Raw genomic sequence first — 6000 nt, forward strand, 5'->3', positions numbered from 1 at the left:
AATTATATTTCAAAAGTAACATGCAGACACTTAGATCGTTAAGAATCTGGTGGGCCTCAGTTCCCAGACTATATAAATGGATACCGGGGGGGGGGGGGGTGTTGCCTTATTCATTGTTGACTCTGTGGGGAAAAAATGCTTTAATATTCTGATTACACTTTTTAACCTGAACTGGACTGTGATGTGGTCCCATTGGGATAAAACTAATAATGGCTTCTGATCTCAGTTTGGACCCATTATAAAACAGACCCTGCTCATATGTGAATGTACAGAAAATTGCTCTAGGTTATGTGGGGGGGGGGGGGGGCTGGGGATTGTGTGGTCATTGTTTCCTTTACTTTTCATACAGACTTCAGAAATGTACAAAAAAGTTACTTTATCTCCTGTAGGGGGAGTATAGTCTCTAGTAGCAACAAAATAGAACACATTACTGCAAGCATCATTGTTTTTTTTTCACTTTCCTTTTATCAGACATCAGGCATGCATACAGGTTGGTTGTTTCTAAGGGTTAGGGATGAAGGGTGAGGCATGCTATGTATATGTATTTCAGCAGTCACTTGCGATACATGAAAATTACCATTTGAACCTCTGCTTTCATCCCAATCCAACACCAGATGTATTTACAGTGACTGTCATTTTTTGGGGATTAGAGAGGCAGGCAGTATTCCCAAACAGGATCCGTGTATCCTGACAGCAATTGACTTGTTAGTTTATTATGAGCTACTATTTTGTCAGCTTTGAACATTAAGGCTTGAGCACAACTTATGTCTTCACTGAAATAAAAAATAAGACTGGAATACTACTTCTTACTTGTGACTTTTGTTTAGGCCATTGTTGGGTTAAAAGGTTGGAGAATGCTCTAAAATCCATTTTAGAGCATCAATAACCCCTATAGCTTCTGGGGCACTGGCATAATTGAGTTATTTCTAAATGTTTTTTACTGTGCTGTCTTGTTCAGGAAAGGTCTGTTGAAAGGATGTAAGGAAAAATAAAGCTGAACAGCAAGACTGAATTTCTTTCCTTAATCATAATTTTTGTTAACTCTATCACTGGATAAAAAGGCTTTGTAAAAATAAAAAATAAATAAATAAAAAGCACTTCAGAGCATATATAAAGTTATGGCTTCTTAAAAAACTAAAGAAAACTAAAGAGAATTGTAAAATGTGAGAAATGGATGAAAAAAGTATTGCGCCTGGTGTGGGGATCCCAAGATGGGAAGAAACAGAGGGGAGCACTGGAGAATGTGAGTGTGTGTGTGTGTGTGTGTGTGTGTGTGTGTGTGTGTGTGTGTGTGTGTGTGTGTGTGTGTGTGTGTGTGTGTGTGTGTGTGCGCGCGCGCGCGCGCGCGTTTTGTAGGGAGTGTTGAAACAGTAGGCAGTGCCTAGGGCTCCATTTCACCTAAGTCCAGCCCTGCACATAGAGTTGTTGTAATGTATCATTCTTACATATAAATACTAGCAAATGTGAATCTCCCTTCGTGAAATGGGGCATTACAATGTGGTGCATAAGCTTGTTGTAAAGTAAGAGCATTGTAGCTGCAGGTCAGTCTGTATGTATTATTCCTAAAAGTTTGCAGCATGAGAAAAAAGGATGGATAGAAGAAGTGGCAGTGACAGGGTGATTTTTAGACTGGAAGAGCCCAGGGGGCCCCCAACTTGATATTTGCTGTCAGCCCCCAAAATGCTAACACCGGCCCTGGTCTTCAGGTTTTCTCAGGCAGTTGCCTCTGTTTTTCATTGTCATGCTCACACAGTGTATTTGGTGTTCATGCTAGAGGGGGTCATTACTAGTGCATTTACAATTAAACTGATCACTGAGTCAGACCACAATCTTCTTTGGCTCAGTTTTAATTTACCAAGGGTGGAAGTCTGAGTCTGATATGATATAAGAATTTGAATCTGCTCACCTCAGAAATAATATGATCCCTGTGCTACAACAGAACCTTCAACATGGTGGTGACAGGGATACCCAGGAGTTGAATGAAGACTATTATTCAATCTGACTACATTCCATAGCCCTAAGCAGTGCATGTTTGGCCCATCTTAGGCCACACAAGCCCTGGACTGGTCTTTAGCTTCATGAAATTTCAAGAGATAGATGAAATTTGAAACAAAGATGGCACAGCTCAGGCAGCTTGGAGGAAAAGCCTGACATGAGTAATCACTATTCTTTTTACCGGGCAGAGATCTCCCAAAAGAAGCCAGCTTACTTGGCTTGCAAGACTTCTGCAGTGGCAAACCACCTGTCTTCTCTTTTCTGGGTGGCTAGCAGGGTATGCAGTCCAGAATGCCTAGCCAATCAGAAATAATGAATATCGGATGAATGTAACTTTTTGTGTGTTTCTCTGCCACCAAGGTTGACTCGATCAAGTCAGGCCTTGTCAGCCCTGTGCTGGTAATTGGTCCTTTGAATATGTTTCTGTCTTCATTTTGGACTGACTTATAATACTCAGCTGTGAAGAGTTACCCTCAGTGGTCTCCTCCATACACACTGTGAACTATCATTTAGATCCTTGCCCTATTATGTAAACAGGAGCTATAGTTTGCATCTTCTTTCCTGTGAGTGGTTGCATTTGATTTTAGAAAATCCTGGCAAAAGATAAAATGTCAGGCATATTTTCTTCTTCTTCTTTAGTGAGTTTTTGATTTTACAGTCACTCAAGAAGGAGATGCATTTAGCTAGCTTAAGACAGCATTTTATTCTGACGGAGACAATTTAACAGGTATTGAAGTCCATATTTAACATCATCCTGAAAAATTCTCTGTCATCAGTTTGCAAGAGTAAAGGCAAGATGAGGTAGAATTTTGCAGCCTTTAGTGAAAAATATAAATGTATCCATCTTATCAGAAATGTGAAAGCATGCGTTGTTTATCCAGGTATCAATGGACAGTTATCACTTAGCAGAATGTCTAGAACTGAAGTACATATTTTGTCAGAGGGGCATTTGGCTACAAGCTTAGAACCATTACCTTTTGAAAGCATTGAGTAGGTTGATCCAGTAATAATTTGTGCTAGGTCATGGGCTGTAGGTATTGGCTTAAGGACAGAGTGTGGATTAGGGCATCAGACTGAGTTGATGTCTCCCAGAATTACTGGGTGGGTACCACTGGAGTAATCGGCAGCATCAGACATTATTTCTTCTACTAGTATAAATGAAGCTGTTGGTGGTGGGTAGACTGATTTCACCTAGTAGCCAAGTAAGCTGGCTTCTTTGGGGAGATCTCTGCCCGGTAAAAAGAATAACGATTATTTATTTTAGCCTTTTCCTCCAATCTCACTGGGAGTTTGGTGTAATGGTTAAGGTTACAAAAGTTGTAAGGTTTGATTCTCACGTGAGGTAATTCGCTAGGCTTAAAAAGGCACACAAGTACAGTTAGCTAAGTACTAACCTATGAAACCTGCTGCTTTTTATGTGCACTTGTGTAGTATTCAGCTATAACTCACTTAGGTCCAATTATTTTTTACCTGTTGCAATGGGAGATTTCTTATTTAGTTTTTTTATTTCTTTGTTTATTAACCAGTTATGTGGGCTGGCCTGAACAGCCTTTTCATCCAATAAAGTGGTACATGATAAGACAAACACATAAATCAAGCACAGACAGGAAATACAGGTCAGATGCTCTTAGGCAGAGAGAAAAATTAGTATACTTACAGACTTATAAAGTAATAACTCTGAAAGAATACAACAGTACAGTTACTGGCAAATAATCCCTTATTCCAGTATACTGACAGCAGAATACTTGCATATGGCTGAAGCAATGAGGTAAGGTGATTTTTTTTCTTTTCAGAAGCACTGGGCCTTCATATCTGTTGTAGGTTTAAGATTTAATGTTGGATTGTATCTGACGGCTTTATCCATAGTGTTCATATACTAGTAATAGAATGAGACCTGGCTCAGTGGTACAGAGAAATAAAGCCCAGACTGCAACCCATATGACTCAAGTTTGAGTAGCAGCTTAGGAAATGAAAGTATGAGGCGGGGGGATGGGAGTGAGTGACAAGACTGCTCACCCATTCTGGGGAAGGGAGAAGTAGTCCCTGATCTGACAATCTCCAATGCAAGTAGAGATTTGCATGAAAGCCACTGACTGGGGGACATAGGCTTAGAATCTCAAGATGGTGAAAGCAACTGTCAGGGTGTGTCTTTGGGAAGTCAGACACATCAGGTGGAGGACACTGGATTCCTTGCAATGATCTAGTTAGAGTGGGGTTAGGCAAGGGAAAATAGCTCCTTATCTTGCCTTGGTAATGATGTAGGTCACTGTTTACAAGGAACACCTATTACCCTGAGTTAGATTGAAAGAAGGCCTTCGAGGCCTGGACTGAGAAATAAGCCTGACTCTCCCAGCTGGTGGAATGCAACACCCTTAATCATGTCCAGGGTAGTTATACGCCCATTATGAGGAATAACCTTAATGAGTCTGGCATGACAAGGAATGTCCATATTTGTGGCACTGCAAGTGGATGTGGAGGAACAAAGCACCTTCATGGTTGTCTGGGTGTTGGCCCCTTTCACTTAGCTCTCACCCTGAAATTCTTGAATAGGGGAAAGAATAAGAAGTCTGACTGGGGAAGGCTTGATGGTTGGCTTACCTAGAAAATTAAGCATATATACAGATAAATATATATATATATATATATATATATATATATATCTATATATATATATATATATATATATATATATATATACATATATATGTAGATTTGATAGATATATAGATAGTTATAGATACAAGCCAAGAATCAAACCAAGAAACTTCTTCATGTGAGGTGACAATGCTATATATATATATATATATATATATATATATATATATATATATATACATATACATATACATATCTATATCTATATATATCTATATATATATATATATATATATATATATATATATATATATATATGTGTGTGTCTATATATATATATATATATATATATATATATATATATATATATATATATATGGGTCTACTTCAAAACATCTAAAACCCATAACATATAATTTCATAACATTGAGAACAGAACATCGAAAACCCAAAACTTTTAAAACCCATAGCATCGAATTTCATAACATCGAAAAATGTGCATCAGAACATCAAATGCTACAAATCACAAGAAAATAACATTCCCTCCACATATAACGATACCAAACTACCAAACACACTTTTTACTACATTTCTGGGGGGGGGGGGCAAGCCCCCCTGCACCCCCCATGCACACACACCCCTGTAAATTAAATATGCCAACTCCAAGATACTACAGTGGGAAAAAGTAAATTTCCTAACCCCACTGTATCAAGTCCCAGTGCAGAAACGTAGTAAAAAGTGTGTTTGGTAGTTTGGTATCGTTATATGTGGAGGAAATGTTATTTTCATGTGATTTGTAGTGTTAGATGTTATGAAATTAGATGTTATGGGTTTTAGAAGTTTTATACATATATATATATATATATATATATATATATATATATATATGTATAACGTTATCGAAAGATGAAAATAGCAAACACTATTTCATCAAACCTAAAATATCTAAACCTCATAATATCAAACATTCAGAACAGTAAATTTTTTCCTTGGGGAAAAAATTCGCTATTCCAAAACACATACACACAACACAAGCACACCTAAAAAACATCAATCCACACACATACACTTATAATCTTACAACTAACCCTACACTAAACTATACATGCACTACTATTTATCCACTTACCTTAACCCATACCCTAGCCCTAAGGTCCATCACTATCGCACACTCCCCTAACCCGCACCCTAACTCACTTAACCCGCCCCTAACCCTAATTCACCTAACCCGCGGCCTAATCCTAACAACCATACAATCGCACACTTACCTGAATCCGACCCGTAAATTTCCACCACAGCGCTGAAAATAGCGACACGACAGAACCGGCCAACCAAATTCTTTCCCTAGGAAACAATTCAGTGTTCTGCAGCTTCACTATTTTTAGCATTCGCTCAAAACGGGTCGATAGT

Source organism: Protopterus annectens, chromosome 5.part0 (assembly GCF_019279795.1).
Source record: "Protopterus annectens isolate FY-2018-M chromosome 5.part0, PAN1.0, whole genome shotgun sequence".
NCBI lineage: Eukaryota > Metazoa > Chordata > Ceratodontiformes > Protopteridae > Protopterus > Protopterus annectens.